General features: G+C 51.3%; 1 pseudogene; it reads left to right on the top strand.

Moving 5' to 3' along the window:
* The first annotated feature begins 339 nt into the window (after positions 1-339).
* LOC117438621 (olfactory receptor 14C36-like) lies at positions 340-1,262 on the top strand (annotated as a pseudogene).
* The last annotated feature ends 18,250 nt before the right edge of the window (positions 1,263-19,512 follow it).

Raw genomic sequence — 19,512 nt, forward strand, 5'->3', positions numbered from 1 at the left:
AACCAGACTGATGGACACTGCAGCAACCTTGAGTAGGCACTAACCCACAGACAGCTGAGCCCTTCTGTCTGTCCCATGCTGAGATTCTTCACAGTTGCCTTCAGATACCTACATAGGAATTGTATCCCTGAAAAAGTCACTTGTCAGCTGTGACACTGTGAAAACAAACAAACCAACCTCAGAGACAATCATGACCAAGTCACTCTCAGCTTTCCTCTGCAACCATGAAAGTGTTCACAGTCATGAGTGTGTAAATTGCACTTCTGTACCTGACATCCCTCCTGTCCTAACCCATCACTGCCTGTTCTCCCATGACAGTGCCCATGCCAGAGGCAGCAGATGTCCAACGGCAGCTCCATCACCCACTTCCTCCTCCTGCCATTCGCACACACGCGGGAGCTGCAGCTCTGGCACTTCTGGCTCTTCCTGGGCATCTCCCTGGCTGCGCTCCTGGGCAACGGCCTCATCATCACCAGCACAGCCTGCGACCAGCACCTCCACACCCCCATGTACTTCTTCCTGCTCAACCTCTCCCTGCTGGACCTGGGCTGCATCCTCACCACTGTGCCCAAATCCATGGCCAATTCCCTCTGGGACACCAGGGCCATCTCCTACACAGGATGTGCTGCACAGCTCTTTTTCTTTCTCTTCTTCATGTCAGCTGAGTTTTATCTCCTCACTGTCATGGCCTACGACCGCTACGTGGCCATCTGCAAGCCCCTGCACTATGGGATCCTCCTGAGCAACAGAGCTTGTGTCCACATGGCAGCAGCTGCCTGGGCCAGTGGGTTTATCTATGCCCTGCTGCACACAGCCAATACATTTTCACTACCCCTCTGCAGAGGCAATGCTGTGGAGCAGTTCTTCTGTGAAATCCCCCACATCCTCAAGCTCTCCTGCTCACATCCTACCTCAGGGAGGTTGGGCTTCTTGTGCTAGGTTTCTCTTCAGCTATTGGCTGTTTTGTGTTCATCGTGGTGTCCTATGTACAGATCTTCAGGGCTGTGCTGAGGATCCCCACTGAGCAGGGACGCCACAAAGCCTTTTCCACGTGCCTCCCTCACCTGGCTGTGCTCTCCCTCTTTGTCAGCACTGGTTCCTTTGCCTACCTGAAGCCCCCCTCCATCTCCTCCCCATCCCTGGATCTGGTGGTGTCAGTGCTGTACTCGGTGGTGCCTCCAGCAGTGAACCCCCTCATCTACAGCCTGAGGAACCAGGAGCTCAAGGATGCTGTGAGGAAGCTGCTGACTGGATGTGTTTGATCAGCCATACACTGCCTGCTTTTACCCTGGAAAGAGCTCCAAGTGTAGGTCATGACATGCCATGTCTGTCTGCTTTATGTATGTTTTCCTGTTTTAATTTGTGGTGATGTTGTCTTCATAAAAATGTCACTTTTCATTTCCTCCTGCTTAAGAAGCTACTTGTGTTTTGTGACCCACAGACTTTGTGTCAGTGGGGTCTCTTACTGTATTTCAGTAAAATAAAAGATCCTGCAGCAACTTCTTGTCTGTGCTATGTCCTCCCATGGCAGGAATGAAGGGGAATGAAAGCAGCTTTGTGGCTGCTCCAGCTCTGGGATGGCTGCTCTGTGCCTGCAGCAGGAAGAGCTCTTGAGGAGCGCAAGGGTCGGAGCTGTTGTGCTGGTGTGAGGAGATGGGATGGCATGGGGGGGCTGCAGAGCTCTCAGGGTGTCCTGGGCAGGAGAGCAGGGGACACAGGGGTCCCTGCAGGGGACTGCCCTGCAATGGCCCAGGCTGGGGCTGCCTGGCTGGGAGCAGCCCATGGGAAAGGTCTGGGTGGGCAGGAGCTGGTCAGGAGGCAGCTGTGCCCTGGCAGCAAGGGAGGACAGCAGCATCGTGGGCTGTATGAGCAGGAGCACAGCAGGAGAACAAGGGAAGGGATGCTCTGGGATACTGCAGCCAGGTTTCACATCCCCAGTTCTCAAATGCTGTTGGCAAGCAGGAGTGGGTTTAGCAACAAGCCCTCAGGACAGGCAGCCATTGGAGCACTGTGTCTGTGGAGGGAGACTGAGGGAGCTGGACTTGTCCAGGCCAGAGAAGGGAAGGCTGATGGGGACCTGAGATCTTGGGAAGGCTGTTGGGGACTGGCTGCCTGTACTGGCAAGGAGGACATGGAGAATACAGAGCCAGGCTCCTCTCTATGGTGCCTGGAGGGAGGACAAAAGGCAATGGGGGATAGTGACAGAGGAGACGTTGAGCCACGACAGGAAACCTTGTTCCAATAGGCTCAGGCGAGTGCTGCATCCGGTCACCCAGAGAGGCTCTGCAGTCTCTGGCTCTCAGATTTTCCAGCTCAGACTGTATCAAGCCTTGAACCACTTGCTCTGACCCTGTTCCTGATGGGTTGGACTCGAGACCTTGTGGGTTCCCTTTCCAATCTCTGTTCTCTTATGATCCTACAATGATGTGCTTATGAAGAGTCACAAAGATGCTCTAAGAGCTGGAACACATCTCCAATGATGACAGGCTGAGAGAGCTGGAGGTGTACAGCCTGGAAAAAGTTGCAGGGAGACATCTTAGCAAGCTGCCCATACCTAGACAGAGCCTACAGGAAATCTGGAGAGGGGGGTTTTAAAAGGATGTGCAGTGACAGGGCAAGGGGGAATCATTTTAAGATGAAAAAAAAGATTTAGCTTGGATATTAAGTGGAAATCCTTCCCTGTGATTCTACTGAGGCACTGGCACTGAGTGCCCAGAGAAGCTGTGGCTGCCCCATTCCTGGTAGTGTTCAAGGCCAGGATGGATGTTAGTTAGCATTGCTCTCCACCACTACTTTGTCCATCTCTGATGTTCACAAGGGATGTCAGATAAAATCCAACTTGATTGTGAAGATCGCTCCTGATACTCATGATTCAGATGAGTCTGGGCTACACAAGAGAGGCTCGGCATGGCCTTAGAATCATTTTGTCTGTTGTTTATTTACTAGTATAACACTGCTGAGGGTTTTTTATAGGGGTATAAAATATTCTACATATGGCTGAAAATTGGAAGAGTGTTGGAACAGGGAGAAATTCTCAGCTCTTTATAGCTCAGAGCTGAGCCAGGAGAGCTGCAGTGTCCATCGGTCCTTTCCCATTTGCCCTGGGCTCAAACCTGCACTGCCTGTAAGATGCCTTCACACACAAATGGATCTGAAGAACCCCCACAAACACGTGTCCTGTGCTGAGAGCAGGGCAGCAGGGTTCAGAGGGCAGATCAAGGAGCTCTCATGGGGAGAAGCAAAGGACTGTGCCCAGCAGAGCATGTCCAGCAGCCACCTGCAGTGGAAGGCAGACACCAAGAGAGCTGCCTGAACGCAGCCTCCCCAGGCCTGGGCTGCACTTTCCCCCACTCCCTGCCCATGGCTCTGCTGCCTGGAGCTGTCCCTGCCAGGAGCTGCTGCTCTGTGCCCAGCTCTGCTCCCTCTCAGTGCTGCCAGAGCCCATCCCATGGGCTGTGTGCTCAGCTCTGCCCTGCACACCCCTCCCGGCAGCAGGGCTCTGCCCAGGGGCATCTCTGCCTCTGCAGGAACCTCACACCTGGCACTCCATGGATCCAGCAATGGGGAATGGAGAAACATGGTCACCCCTGAGGAAGCCTTGAGAGCTTCTGGACTCTTCAGTTGGTCCTGGTGGCAATGAGCAGAGTGCAGGGAGGTGAGGGAGGCTGGAGGGAAGTCAGCAAGAAGCAAGGTGATGGTTCAGGCTTTAACAAACCCTTACAAGCAGGACAGAGCCCAGCAATGGAGAGCAGTTGATGTCTGTAGGTGCAGGAGGAGTAGGTGTTCCTGCAGTGTGGCTGCAGGCCCTGGACACACCAGAGGCTGTCTGAGAAGTTTCCCTGATGGGAACATGCCTCAGTGTGGCACATGGGGAATGCCCAGAGCTGGGGGTGCCTGAACACTGCTCATCTGCCCCATGAGCCGACCTTCCTGTCTCCCTCTCCTGCACTGCCCAAACTCGCCTGGAATGCAGGATCCATCCCTGAGCCTGGAGGATGCAGGAACCTCCTGCAGTCAGGTGTCTGCTGCAGGGGAAGTGCAAAGCTCCTGTGAGACACTGGTGAGTGCGGGCAGAGAGTGGGGTGTGCGCAGCAGAGAGGGGGCTACAGGCAGGAAGCTGTCCCAGATGAGGTGCCCTGTCCCCACAGCATGGGATACCTTGCACCCAAGGACAACACCTTTCCTCTTGGCTCTTGCCAGCAAGTTCTCAATCCAGACCATTGGCTTTTCCCACTGCTCTCCCATGGTGCTCAGTTCTCTATCCTGATGGCATCACCCATTCCTCAAGAAGCCTCCTTTAGATCAGCTTGATGAGGGATATTCACTCCACCTTATGGATTGACACTATAGTAGCAGCCTGCAACTACTGGAAATGTGTCTTCAGAGATGATGGAGGTTTTCTTGCTAGCAGGAAGAGAAGGAAACCTCTACAGAGTGCAGCCTGGAAGGTTCAGACTCCAAGTTAGGAAAGAGGAATGTGTGTCAAAAGGTGGACTTGTGGTGCAAGAGGTGACCCAGAGGGAGTCTGGCTCAGCCCATGGCTTTGTGTTTCAAGGCACAGACAGCCATGGGTGCAGAGATGGGACTGAAGGGACAGAAATGCCAGGGGAGAGCTGGCTGGGAAAGCAAGATGGGTGTCAGCAGCCTGAAGGGACAGAGGTGCAGGCATGGGCCAGTGCAGGACAGCCTGCAGCAGAGATGAGGGAGGATTCTGGCAAGGCTGAAAGGCTCCAGAGAACAAAAGGTCTCTGTCCCCTGCCCTATGGCACTTGCCTCTTTCATCAAGGCCTGGGAGGAGAAATTTCATTCTCAGGGTTTCAGGCTCTACTTCTCCAAGGGCTGTGCTCAGGGCTTGGCCTTTCTGCTTCATCAAACACACCAAGGGTGTTCTCACCATCAGACACCTGCACTTTGCCTTTGTCTGCTGTAATCACAGCCTACAGGTACTAGCTTTAATGAGTCCCTGGGGAAGCTTTGTCAGGAGCAGCCCTCAGTGGGGCACATTAATGCTGAAGGGACTTGGGGCTTTGTTTCTGACTTGGACTTCTTGAGAGGTTTCTTCAGTCTCCTCTCAGCACCTGAGGTTCATGGACTCAGCCCAAATACCCCATGGGGCTCATTAAACCCTGACGAGCCATGTCTCACCCTGTGCATTTTGTCAAGTCTTCCAGATTGTCTTCCAGGGAATTGGGAGGTTTCTGAGTGCAGGGAGATTACAAAGAGCATCTGATAAAAGTGATTTGAAAGGGTTTATTTTATCACTTTCCGTTCAGAAATTCCTGTTCCATTGCCACTGATCCCGAGTGTCTCTTCCAGAGGCTGCACAGGCAGGAAAAGCAGCCCTTAATGTCCAGCGCTGCACTGAGCACCTCGCTCCTCACCTCCCCACCCAACATTGCTCTCAGCGTCCACCCGGGACTTGCACCACTTCTCCTCACACCGGAATTCTCCATTGGATCTGGTGTCTGATGCTGCAGCTCCTGTGCACAGCTCCAGCATGGAGGGAATCAAGGAAAAGTGTCCTACACAGCAAAATACACTCGGGCACCACGTGCCTGGTGCAAGCAGCAGCTCACGGGGTCCTGTTCCTGCACAGGGTAATCTCATGAGGAAGGGTTTAGAGACACAGGTGTGTAGAAAGTGTTGGCTTTGAACATGATTGAAGAGTTGTCCAAGGTGAAACAAGGGGAACACAAAATCACAAAATGGAATTTATAAACCTTTAGAATTAGTTTTAAGCAATGTTAAGTTCAATGGCTTTGTAACAGTAGCAGTGGAAAATTACTGAGGTGCATAATACATAGAAAAAAATAGAGTACAGATAGAGAACATACTGGCACAAGATAAATCGTTAGAATTGATGTGGTCTTAAGAAAAACTGTCTAGAAAAACAGGAGGCAGGGATAAGGAGTATCTGGCAATAGCAGGTGTCCAGGATAGGCTGTGGGTAAACTAACTGATAAGTAGGAGGATAGGGGGATTATTATGTCTCTGGTGCTAGTGAACCAATTAAACTGGTATGAGCATCTACTGCGCGTGCTTCAAAGGCTGCCAGAAGTGATGAAGATTGTTGGAAGAAGTAAACGACCCTCAGAGACACCACCACAGTTCTGTACGCATGCGGGGAGCTTTCTGGAAAGTGATGTAATCCATACGTAGCCTCATGAATATGTATGTGTGCCCAAGGGCTATATAAGGATGGCTTGTGTAGCAATAAGGGAGACACACGTTAGGAGGAGTTATCCCCCGTGTCTGCTGGCGCCGGAATAAAGAATACCTGCTTGTGAGCTTGAAAACTGTGTTGGCAAGTTTGTTCCTGGGGTTGTCTCCGTATCCATTTGTCACCCCAGATGGGACCCTCTCTGCTCGGCTGCAGGACCCGCTGAGGACAGGGCTCCCCTCGACTCATTGGGATCACTGCGGGAGCAGACAAGGACCATCTGCATCAAAGGTATTCTTCTCTTTGTATAGTCTGTAAGGTGCAGGGGGCATCTTGCATAAAGACTGCATTGGTAATTGGGTTGGTTTGGTAAACGTACGCAAGGTTTGGAAGCCTTCTGTAAGTCGAGATAAGAAATCTCGTAGGTAAAGGTGTATACCCGGCTGCTAGCGTCTGTTTGGTATACACCCTCAAGAAGCAGGGGGCTTCTGGTGGTTTGGGTCCTGCAAGATGCAGGGGGTGTCTCCTGGAAATGGTTTTGGATCTTGTGGTTTGTTCCAGTAAGGATTTTGGTCTTGTGATTTTGGTATTGGTGACAGGATGTTACAACTGTGTTATTAACTGTGGTTTGTTTGATAGAATTTTAGTCTCTGTCTGTTTCAAGTGTTGTAACTGTGTGCAGTGTGTCTGTGGGATCCTTAGTGTGTGTGAGTGAGAGATTGATAATGGAAAATCAGCAGAGTGAAGAGATCATGAACAAGAGTCCTTTAGGGTGCATGTTGGCATACTGGAAAGAACTGGGAGGGTCTCCTGGGGGCTCAGGAAATAAGAAAATGTTGTCCAGCTCTTTGGAAGAACATTGTAACCGATGGTGGCCTTTGTATACTTTGGAAGATCAGGAAAAATGGCCTAAAAATGGAACCTGAACTATAATACATTGTTACAATGAATGTTGTTTTGAGGCTGCAAGGAAAATGGCATGAAGTAATGTATGCCAATACGTTCTTCACTTGAAGAGACCACGTGGAGTGACAGACGCAATGCAAAATTAATATGGCTCCGCCAGATCCCTTAATTTTGGCTTTGGAAAAGGACAGGGAAAACCTGAAAGTGAAGATGGATGGAGAGCTGTTGTTCAGCTGTGACACTGGGGAAAGATGTTTAGAGTTAAAAACAGTAATCAGGAAGAGAGGCTGGAAAATTATCTATCACAGGTACTGTGAGAGGAGCACCCTCTGCATCTGTCCTGTCTGATATTCATAAGGAGCAAGAGATCCCTGCACTGGCACCAAGTGGTAGATGCACATTCCCGGTTCAGAAAGGGTTGAACCAGCAGTGCTGTTGCAGAGGCATCTGCAGCCCCTGCAGAGCAGGGTGACTGTGAGGGGAAAAAAGGGAAACCAAGGGGGAAAGGAGGGGAGCTCACACAGCTCCTGTGTGTGAGCATGGGATGGGTGCTGGGACAGGCAGACAAGTGGGAACAGACGTTCACGGACGGGACTGAGGGGTTGTTGAATAAATGTGGACAGGAGGAAGCATGGAGAGCGTATAGGAATCGGGAACAGGTAGGAAAGGAAAAGCGGGTCGTGCTATAGCCACAGCTGCGGTGGTTGCTTTAAAACTGCAGGGGGAGAGTCCGGATGCTGGAAGTGAGACTGCCCTTGGGGGGGGTAGTGCCATGGGGTGGCTGCAGTGACTGAATTGGAACCAGACTGACAGGGACCTGGGGAATCTACCCTGGCAGATCCACTGGTTAAAGTAAAAGTAGGAACTAGAGGACATAAAGTGGAATTTTAGTGGATAGAGGAGCAACTTATTTGGTGTTAAATCTGAGAGAAAAGAAGAATTTGTTACAGATGTGGGAGCTGCTGAGCACCAAGAAAAAGAGAAAAACTACCAACCAACCACAAAGGACCCGAGGCATCTTTCTGAAACCCTTAAAGTACAAACTGGGAAAACAAATAGGAATGCATAAATTTTTATGCATGCCAAATTCACTAAAATCTTGATTAGGGTGAGAAGCAACATTTAAAGAAGGCAGAATGGAATTTAGAGTTAAAAACAAACAGTTAATTGCAGTTTTGAGTTTAGCTTTAATTCAACAGAAAAGCAAACAGGACCTCCCTGAAATAGAAGAAATCCTTAATCAGGTATATCTGGGAGTATGGGCATCTGAAGTTCCAGGTAAGGTGAAAAATGCTTTGCCTGTTAAAGTGGAAATAAAAAGGGAGGCCTGCCAAGTAGAATAAAACAATATCCCTGAGAATTAGAAGATCAAAGGGAATTAAAAAAAAAAGTCATTGATAAATTTTAAAATATATATTATTAATTGAATGTGAATTGGAATATAATATTCTGGACAGTAAAGAAATAGGATGATAAAAGTTGTAGATTGATTCAAGATCTCAGAGCAGTCAACAAAACTGCAGAGGATATTTGTCCAGTAGTAGCTAATTTGTATGATTTATTGACTAAATTGAATAATAATCAGAAATGTTTTGCCATCTTGGATTTAAAGGATGCTTTCTTTTGCTTACCATTGGCCAAAGAAAGCCAAAATTTATTTGATTTTGAATGGGAAAATCCTGACACAGGAAGGGAAATTCAATTAAGTTGGATGGTATTACCTAAAGGATTTTAAAACAGTCCAGCAATTTCTGGACATCAGCACAAGAACTAGGATCATGGAAGCCACTGCTCAGATGGGGACTCTGTTACAGTATGTGGATGAGCTATTAATTGCTACAGAAAACAAAGGAAGAATGTATCCAGTGGACAGTAAAATTATTAACTTTTCTGGACTGAATGGTTATTGGGTATCCAGACAAAAGGCCCAACTAATCCAAACCCCGAGTTTCCTACCTAGGTGTCCTGGGTTCATCCGTTGCAGTCATTTGTGTCCTTTCTTGTACCTGGTGCAGTTCTGTGGTTTGAGCTCTGGGCTGGAACAGTTGCTGATAACAAGTATGTTTTGGGGGTGTTTGTGTTCAAGGCTTTATCTGAGCACATGCTCCAGGTGGAGGAAGGAGTCCGGGAGGAAGGAGAGACAGGACACCTGACCCAGGCTAGCCAATGAGGTTTTCCATACCATAGCACGTGATGCCCAGGATGCAACTGGGAGAGAGAGAGCAGGAGGGATGGAGCTCTGGAGGAAAATGGAGGAGGGAGCACGCGGTGCTCGGACGGGCAGGGTGGAGTGAGTTATGGGTCGGTGGCTGGTGGGTGTTGTATTCTTTTCACTTGTTATTGGCTGTATCATATTTATTGTGTTAGGCCTTAGCTATTAAACTGTTCTTATCTCAACCTGTGGGGGCTACATTCCTTGGATTTTCCTTCCTAACTCTCCAGGAGTTGGGGGACTTGGTTTAAACCAGGACAGGGGGTTAAAGGAATTCCTTTGCTTAAATAAAAGTATTGTCTGTCCTAAGTACCTAACATGCCAAGGCATCGACTACTGATGAGGGGGAGAAGCAGATGCTCAGCTCTACTGGTAAGGGACAAAAGCAGATGCCTCAGCTCTACTGTAAGACACAAAAGCAGATGCTCAGCTCTACTGGTAAGGGACAAAAGCAGATGCTCAGCTCTACTGGTAAGACACAAAAGCAGATGCTCAGCTCTACTGGTAAGGGACATTCAGATGCTCAGCTCTACTGGTAAGACACAAAAGCAGATGCTCAGCTCTACTGGTAAGACACAAAAGCAGATGCTCATCTCTACTGGTAAGACACAAAAGCAGATGCTCAGCTCTACTGGTAAGGGACATTCAGATGCTCAGCTCTACTGGTAAGACACAAAAGCAGATGCTCAGCTCTGCTGGTAAGACACAAAAGCAGATGCTCAGCTCTACTGGTAAGGGACAAAAGCAGCTGTTTGGTTGTGCTGACAAGTGGGGCAGAAGCAGACGGGACATGGACCAACCCCAGCACAGCCCCAGCCCACAGGTGAGCTCCTCACCTCTCAGGCTCCTGCCCTTCTCCTGCTCCCTCTGGCCTATGGCCAGGGGACGGTGGCCCAGCAGGGCCTGGCAGCAGGAGGAGCGCCCCGGGGCATGCTGGGAGCTGTAGTGCTGGGGCTGCCGGCGGCCATGTTGGTGCTGGGGCTTGCAGGTTGTGCTGAGGGGAGGGCCGGGGCCAGCGCTGAGGTGAGCGAGCCCCTGTGGAGATGGAGACAGCCCCGCTGTGGGCACAGGCACCGGGCACCCCGACTGCCAGAGCGCCGAGAGCTGCCCCAGCCCGGCCTGCGGCCTGCAGCTGGCCCTGGGCCTGCACAGGAGGAAAGGGGAGAGCACAGAGAGGCAGAGAAAGAAGGGCCTGGGCTGAAGAGGTTCCCTGGCAGGACGGAGAGCGGGAGCTGTGGTGAGTGCCCGGCCCTTGGGGCCGTGTCTGCCTCTCATCTCTCCAAGCTCCCGCTCCCTTTCCCCTTGCTGTCATTGTCTCCCTTCCCCAGACCTCTCTTCTATTCCTGTGCTGTCCTCCACGTCCCTCTCTTCTCCAAGTCCTTTCTCTGTCTCTCTACCAGCCCCTTCTCCTGCTTGCAGCTCATTCTGTATCCCACCGTCTCTGTCTTTCTCCCTGCCTACTTCTCCTCTCTCTGGCTGTGTCTGCTGCTCCCAGACCCTTCCTCCATCACTCTGCAGGGCTTCTGATGCTTCTCTTTCTTTCTCCATCCCTCTGAGCTGCTCCTTGCTCCTGCACTTCTCTTTCTCTTAGTTGTTAGTCTTGTTTGTTGCTCTGGTTTTAGAATCCTAGAATAGTTAGGGTTGGAAAGGACGTTCAGATCATCCAGTTCCAAGCCTGTGCCATGGGCAGGAACACCTCACATTAAACCATGTCACCCAGGGCTCTGTCCAGGCTGGCCTTGAACACTGCCAGGGATGGAGCATTCCCAAGTTCCTTTGGCAGCCTGTGCCAGCCCCTCAGCGCCCTCACAGGGAAGAACTTCTTCCTTATATCTCACCTAAACTTCCCCTGTTTCAGTTTGAACCCATCACCCTTATCCTGTCACTCTGGTCCCTGATGAAGAGTTGCTCTCCCACATCCTTGTAGCCCCCCTTCAGACACTGGAAGCTGCTCTGAGGTCTCCATGCAGCCTTCTCTTCTCCAGGCTGAAGACCCCAGTGTTCTCAGCCTGTCTCCATACAGGAGCTGCTCCAGCCCCTGATCGTTCTCGTGTCCTGCTCTGGACTTGTTCCAACAGCTCCGTGTCCTTTTGATGTTGGGAACACCAGAACTGCACCCAGTGCTGCAAGTGGGGTCTCAGAAGAGCAGAGCAGAGGGGCAGGATCACCTCCTTCGCCCTGCTGGTCACACTCCTTTTGATGCAGCCCAGGACACGGTTGCTTTCTGGGCTGTGAGCACACACTCATGTTCATTTTCTCATTGACTGACAGCCTCAAGTCCTTCTGAACAGGGCTGCTCTGAGTCTCTTCTGCTCCCAGCCTGTAGCTGGGATTGCTGGGATTGCTCTGACGCAGGTGTAGGAGCTTGCATTTGGCTTGGTTGAACTTCATGAGGTTGTCATTGGCCACCTCTCAGGCGTGTCAGGGTCCCTCTGGATGGCATTCCTTCCCTCCAGCATATCGACCGAACCACACAGCTTGGTGTTGCTAGCAAGCTCTCCCTGCCCCTATTTGGTTTTTACCCACTCACCTTTCCTCTACCCACCACGTCTTTTGATGATCTCTGTCAATCCTGTAGTCCTTACTTCTCTCTGCCCTGCTCCCTCTCCCACTGTTTCCCTCTCTTCCTCTTTCCCTGCTGCTTCTTTCTCCATCTCTGTGCAGATCCCTACTCTTTTATTCTTCTCATGTCTTTCTTCTTTCTTCCTTTCTTTCTCTCATTCTTTCTCTCTTTCTCTTTTCTCTCTCTCTTTTTCTTTCTCTCTCTTTCTCTCTCTTTCTCTCTCTTTTCTCTCCCTTTCTCTCCCTTTCTCTCCCTCCTCCCCTTCCTTCCCTCCTTTCCCTTCCTTCCCTCCTTTCCCTTCCTTCCCTCCTTTCCCTTCCTTCCATCCTTCCCTCCCTTTCCTTCCTTCCTTTTCCTTCCTTCCTTCCTTCCTTTTCCTTCCTTCCTTTTCCTTCCTTCCTTTTCCTTCCTTCCTTTTCCTTCCTGGAAAGCAGCAGCTGGGTGTGATAAGGCTTGAAGTAGCTGAAGGTACTATTGGATTGTGTTTTCCCAGTGAGGTTCAGGCCCTGATGCAGCTGACAGAAATGTGGCAGGCCTGGCCATTGAGCAGCTAATGCAATGCCTGCCCTCGGCTGCCCGGCAGCAGAGAGGGGCACGAATGCTTGGCCCCTGCACCCAGAGCCGAAGAGCCAGGAGGGGATACTTCCTGATGCGTAGGCCTTCCCTTTGCACATGAAGGCAGCACGGGCAAGTGGGGTGCCAGGAGGAGCTGTGCTTCAGTGCCCATCACTTCTGAAGCAGCTCGAAGCCCTTCAGAGGCTGCCAGGATCTCTGTTTCAGGTGGGGTAGAGCAGCCTTGGATCCTGGGGATCCCCGACTCCGAAAGCCGAGGGGTCGACCTGGAGTCTGCGCTGGAGCTTTCTGCCAGAGGCTCCAGGTAAGCCCATTCTCCCCAGTGTGGTGCAGAGCACATTTCACATCTTGCCCAGTGCGCACTGCCCAAGGGCATGAACTATCTCCTGGTTCATTTGTTCAGAGGCTGTTGTTGCTCAGGGCCCCATCTGCAATTGTTCTTCCTTGGCTCACTGCTGCAGTTTACAATCAGACTGTAATGTGGGTTGTGCACGGGCCCTGTGGGGCTCCTGAAGGGTGAGTGGGTCCTGCTGAGCACTCCTGGGCTCTCTAATCAATGGATCAGCACATGGATGGCAATCGGGGAGTCTCTGTCAGTGCCGTCTTGCCACCAGTGCACTGCTGTGGTAGTGATTGGCACTTGTTGTTCTTCTCCCTTCAGCAGCCCCAGCACAGAAGGATCCTGTGAGAGACCAGGCAAGGCAGAGCTGCTGCAGTTCCTCTGTCTCTAAGACAGCTCTACCAACAGCTCATCAGTCACCTTTGGGCAGTGCCTGTCACAGGGGTTGGAGTAGCCTCAGTGCCTGTTGCTGACATTGAAATAGCTGTGCCACCTCTTGCTGAGGTAGCAGTTGTGGTGCCTGTTGTAGGGGTTGGAGTGGCTGCAGTGCCACATATCTTTTATTTGTATATGTGTGTCTGTATATTTCTGTGTGCCCTGTAATGTGATGAGGTGGTGGATTTTTGCTGGAAGCTTCAGCCCAGCCCTGGATCTAGGGCTTTTCTTTAGGGTATCTTAGAGCTGTCTGTGAAGGAGAAGGGGTATTGCAGCCCAGCAGAAATAATGGCAGACTCCCAGCCCCTCCAGCATGTCTTTGAAACCCTCCCACTGTCCCACACACCATTATTCAGTGTCTCTTGCAGGACTGGTCCAGGGACATCTGAATCAATAGGCAGGAGCAGGACTGCAGCAGAAGTAGCATGAGTGCCTGGCAGAGTTGGACTAGGACTAGTAATTGGTAGTGAGGGTGGTAGTGTTTGGTCCAAGTGTGTGGTACGTGACTGTTTGTATGGTGTGAGAACCCTGTGTAAAACCACATTTGGGGTTCCCCAGTGTGTCTGGGATACTCTGCTATCAGGGCAGTAGAATCTCCATGAAGGTTTCATACAACTTTAGGATAATACTGGGGAAAAATGGGGAAAAAAGAAACGAAAACAAAGAAACCCCACAAAACCAAACCACAAAACCTAAGTCAATGAAGAAATAATCCAAGCTTTTGTGCATTCTTTATAAAACAATCTGAACTCATTTGAGGTTGTCTGTTAAGAAGGAGGAAAAGAACTGTTAGAGCTGAACCCAGTGCAGTGATTGGGAGAAAACTCCAGGCACAAACTTGCCAACACAGTTTTCAAGCTGACATCAGGTATTCTTCATTGCGGCGCCGGGAGACACGGGGGAGAGCTCCTCCTGCCGTTGTGTCCCCCTGTTGCTCCACAGGCCATCCTTATGTAGTCCCTGGGCATACGTACATAGTCATGAGGCTACGTGTGGATTATGTTGTTTTCCAGAACGTTCCCTGCATGCGTACAAAAATGTGGTGGTCTCTGAGGGTATTTACTTCTTCCAACAATCTTCATCCCTTCTGGCAGAAGTTCTAATCCAGGTCCTGGAAGGATACCTGTCGGTAATAGTAAAATTGGGTATTACAGCACCTAAGGTGCCTGCCCCCTTCCAGCTGGGGGGGTAGAGTCTCATAAGCATTTTCTCCACATAACCAATACCATCCTTTCCCTTTAGGAATGGGCCACCACTGAACCAGGTTACCATCTATATTAATAGTGTGGTTGCAGTTTGAATGGTGACCTACATCTGTGGCATTTGAACAAGCATGATCTCCTGCCCTGGTTCCTGGTGTAATACATCTTTTTGCACAGGTGTGATATTTATTACCTGGATTAGGATTAACTATTCCAAATGTTAACCTTTCGTTTGAATACAAATTGCTACTGTTCACCCACAGGTTTGTCCATGAAACAGTGTTAGGAATTGGAACTCCAGTTCATGGGAGTTCCAGCCTTTCTCCTGATTTAGGCACCTGTGCCAACACCCAACAGCCACTACGATTAAAAACTTCAGTACCATTTTGCATTAATTTCAGGTATAAATTCTGGTCCCAAGCTTGTGCACCAGTTATCATACGAGTCCAAATTACGACCGACGCAAGTTCATACGTAGGGTCCTGGAGGTTCCATCTGCCACATCTCTGGTTCTGGTGCTTTCTTTATTCTTGAATACTGTATCCGAGCAGGTTGTTCCTTTATCTTCCCTGCTGTAAAGGTGGTCAGTAATATCTGGTACGTTCTGCTCCACTTCTCCTGTAGAGGATCTCCTGAAAAATTCTTAACATAAACCCAGTCTCCAGATCTGAAAGGGTGAATGGGATAATCCAAACCTCTTGCTCTTGTCCCTGCTACTCTCTTATTTATCTCCTCCAATTGTTTTCCCAGATTGATCAAAAACTCACAGAGATAGCTCTCTCTGACTTCCTGAAGACTTCCTGCTTTAAACTGGGACTGTTATGGTCTTCCATATAAAATTTCAAATGGGCTAACCTCTTCTTTTGACCGAGGTTTAGTTTGAATTCTTAATAGAGCCAGTGGTAACCTTGGTACCAATAGGATTTCATTTCCTGACATATTTTCCTAATCTGTTGTTTGATCAGATGGTTCATCTTTTCTACGTGCTCACTGGCCCGAGGCCTGTATGGAACATGTACTTGCCAATCAACTTCCCCCTGATCCCGGAGGGATGTGAAGGAGAATGGAAAGAGTGTAACTCCCAGGGGCTGAGGTAAGTCGAGTAACTAAGGTATAACACAAACCATGCTGCTACCACCAATAATAATAATGATAAGGGAAATAACAAGGGAAGAGAATACAGCTGCTCATGAGGATCAGTGTTTACAGATATGTAAAGGGTGGGTGTCAGAATGATGGTTTTTTTCAGTGATATCCAGGGATAGGACAAGGGGCAATGGGTGTAAACTGGAGCATAGAAGGTTCCATGTGAACGTCAGGAAGAACTCCTTTACTGTGAGGAGTGACAGAGCACTGGAAGAGGTTGCCCAGGGGGGTTGTGGAGTCTCTCCACTGGAGATATCAAGGCCTGCCTGGACAAGTTCCTGTGTGATGTACTCTAGGTTACCCTGCTCTTGCAGGGGGTTGGACTAGATTGATCTTTTGAGGTCCCTTCCAACCCTTGGGATTCTGTGGAAAATGAAGATCTGCCCCTCTGCTCCCAGTGCCCAGAGGGGATGTGCTGGCAGTCAGCACGGAGGTCTCGATCCCATCAGAGCTGTAGAGTCTGACAGTACCTGCATGGCAGAGAGCAGAGGCTCTCGTAAGGGATGCACTGGCTGCCCTGTTTAAAAAATCAAAGCCCTGGCTTGGGTTCCAGCCCAGGAGAGCCTCTGCACAGCTGTTGTTTGACAAAACTCCCAGTGTTTTTGGCCAAAGACTTTCAGGTACAAATGCAGTCAAATAGTTGACTAAGCAAAAGGCAAACCAGTGGTCCATTCTTGAGCAGAGCAGCAATTGCTTTGGGGTTTTGCTTGAGTTCAGACAGTTGTGGCTGTGGCATGGTTGTAATGGGCCTGTGAAGGCACCTGCTTGGGGCAGGTAAAGCCACTTTCATCTTTGCTTTTATTTCTTGGTGCCTGCTTCAGTTTGGAATCTCCTTGCTCAGCAGGGCTTGTGCCTGCAGCCTGCCCAGCACCTCTGAGCACAGCGTGCGTGCTGCAGGGAGCTGCCCCAGCTGCCTGTCAGCAGCAAGAGATGGGCCTGTCCCTCCAGTGCTTCCCAAGTGATAAATAACCCAAGCTGCTCCTTTCACAGCTTCTGAAGAGCCTGTGGGGCTTCGTAGGTGCTGGGGTTGTGGCCGGTGCTCCTGTGGGCTCAGGTTGAAAGGCAGGTCACGGGCTGGGCTTGTCCCCTCCCTTTGTCTCCTGGTCTGATCTTTCTCTCCCTTGCTTCAAACCACAGACCCACGTGCCGGTGTTTTGAAGCTGCCCACAGGAGAAGTATTAGCCCTGCTGTGGATGACCAGCTTGCTGCAAAGGCAGGAGCCCAGGAGCCCAGTCCCTGCTGCAAGTGGAGCTGCCATGGGATGTCTGAAGCTGCAGATGCCAACCAAGCTGTGGTGGAGCAGGTAAAGCACGTGAGGGCTGTTGTTTGTCTTGCTCAGGAGAAGGTGGAGGGAAGGAGCGCTTGTGGCAGCTGGTGTGGTCCTTGGAGCTGACCATGGGAGGATCTTGCTGGGCTGTGGGTGCTCGGGTGTAAGTGTGGTTTCAAATGTGTGTGATGCCAGGAAGTAAAGAGCTGCCATGTGCTCAGGCTCTGAAGGAAGCTCTGTATCTTGGGGGAGGAGAGGAGGAGCCTGTACTCCCTAGGCTGTGGTGTGTCTTGGTGCTGGGTGCCTGGAGAAGGCCCTGGCAGGAGGGAGAGAAGAGCTGGGTGTGAGGGAAGTGAGACTGAGCCCTGCTCTGGCTGCGTGACTTTGACTAAGCCCTGGTCCTGCAGTGTGGGGTTACTGTAGGATGTTTCTGTCCTCAGTATCGTGGTGACTTTGATGGTTTTTAGCTGCCAGTGGAGACATGAGGCCAAGGCAGTTAGGATTAAGGCAGTGTCAACCCCAGGAATGACTGTTGAACCATTCTGTAGCTGCTGCACAGTTATCAGTGCCCCTGACATCTGTCCCCTTTCCTGTTTAACCTGAGACGTGGTGCCAGTACCTTGCTGAATTGGGCCCGAACCTCCATCCAGAATGCGCCCATCTTTCTGTGCCCTGTCTCCTGGCAGTCACAGCCTCGGTTGCTGCACCTGCTCGTGTCAGAGATTGCCCCTGAGCTGTGAGTAACTTCTTGAATGTTCTGAAATTTGCAGCAAGGCAGCTGCTGGGTTAAATGGTTTCACAGTGTGAAGGGAGCAGAAGAGCAGGAGGCATTACACTTGTTGGGCCCAAGTTACTTCTGTTTTGGTTTTAAAAAAAAGTGATGGAGGGAAACAATTCCTCAGTTCAGATTTGACTGCACAGCTGACGTCAGGGTCTCCAAACTGGGGTATTTGAAATGCTGTCTGGATTTAGGAAAGGAGGAGAGAAGCTTTGCTTGAGCTCTCCAGTTTTCACCTGGATTCGTGGCTGGACATGATGCGGGACATGTTTTGGAGTGTTTCCACAGGCTGGCTGCCTGGAGAGCCAGTTAGCACTCGGGGCTCATCTCCTCCCTGGCTGGTTTGTAAACCCCCCAGATGCTGAGTGTTGGTTTCAAAGTGAGGGCTCCACGATCCCCACCAAGCAGACGTGAGGATTTGCTTTGCCTGTGGCCGAGAGTCTCATGGGAAGCTTTTGTTTCTGGCAAAGGCTGTGCTGAAAACATGTGAGGCTCCTGGCAGCTGAGATGCCCCAGGAAGCTGGGTGGCCTTGGCTGGTGCGTGTGCCCGTGTGCGCAGGCTGAATGGGTACAAACTGATGGATGGGTGCTCAGCAGGGACAGCAAGAGGGGTCACCCCAAAGGCAGCCTGGCCATGGCCCTGGTGTGAGTGGGCTCCTCCTGGGCCAGCAAAATAGGAATTAAATGGTTGCTTTGTAGTCAGTGTGGAAGCTTTTTTTCTTTACTCCTGCAGCAGGGAATGATTGAATCATGTGCAGTGTATAAACCAATTGATCTGCCGCTCACGGAGCGTGAACAACTGGTGCTGTAAGGTGCACTTTAATGGTGCTGCAGCCCTTCAGTGCGGGGCAGACATTGAAGGCGTAGGGGGCTGCAGGGATCTGCAAGGCTGTAACTTTAGCAAGGCCCTGCAGTGGCCGTGGAAGCCAGCAGAGGAGAGACAAGGCGGCCGACAGTGATAGCGAGAGAGCTGAAGGCAGGAAGCAGCAGGGTCTCCACTCCAGCCTGGAGCTGGAGAAATCCCAGAGCCACAAGTGGTGGTGGCCTTGGTGTGGAAGTGGTGCGGGAGGGTGAGCACGTTCCTTTCCGGGGCGTGTGAACCTCTCCTATTGTGACATAGAGGGAGCTGCTGCTGCTCAATGCACTGAGGCAGGAGCAGGCTTGAGCTACCGTCAGGCTCTGAGCTCTGCTTTGTGGGAGGCGCTGGTGAAACCCTGCCCTAGCTGGCAAAGCCAGAGCGTTGAGGAGAGGGGCTGGGCAGCCCAGGTGCCAGCCCTGTCCTTTGGTGCCCAGGTTCCCCTGGCTGTTGGCAGCCCAGCAGCAGTTCCCTGCTGTGCTGGTGGGCAGCATCCCCACCGAGGCAGCTCCTGTCCCTCCAGCTGCCCACAGGTGCCGAGCAGCGCGAGGGCATTGGGGAGCCAAGGCCCTGCGGGGAGGAATCCTCCAGGAGAAGCGTGAATCACCCGTGCTGAGGTAGCGTCTGGCCCTGGGCAGGGAGGAGGCAGCTCCCTTGGCAGCAGGGATGGGGCAGTTGTGTGATAGCCGCAGGATTTAAACACCCCTGGGCTAAGAGCAGGGCTGGGCAGGTAGAAGGGCTTGAAGGGGCTGTGGAACTGCCGTGCGGCTTGCAGCGATGGTAGAGACTTGGAGCTAGGCTGTAGGTCCTGCAGCAAAGGGAGCCTTGTCTGTGTGAGGTGGGGAGCAGGGAGCCCCGGGGTGGTGGGCTGGAGGGGTGCTGTGTCCTGGGTGCTGGTTTGTCCTGCCCCTGCAGGGAGATGTGCCCGATTGCTCCGTTGTGCTCCTTTCCTGCTGCTCTGGGAGGCTGGTCCCTGCGGGCTCTGGGGCTGGGGAAGAGCCTTGCTCCAGGGCTCAGGGGAAGCTGCTGGGCTGGCCGGGCTGTGCAGGTTGGAAGCCCTCTGGAAATAAGCGT

The sequence above is a fragment of the Melopsittacus undulatus genome, unplaced genomic scaffold (genome assembly GCF_012275295.1).
Source record: "Melopsittacus undulatus isolate bMelUnd1 unplaced genomic scaffold, bMelUnd1.mat.Z mat_scaffold_505_arrow_ctg1, whole genome shotgun sequence".
Taxonomy (NCBI): Eukaryota; Metazoa; Chordata; class Aves; order Psittaciformes; family Psittaculidae; genus Melopsittacus; species Melopsittacus undulatus.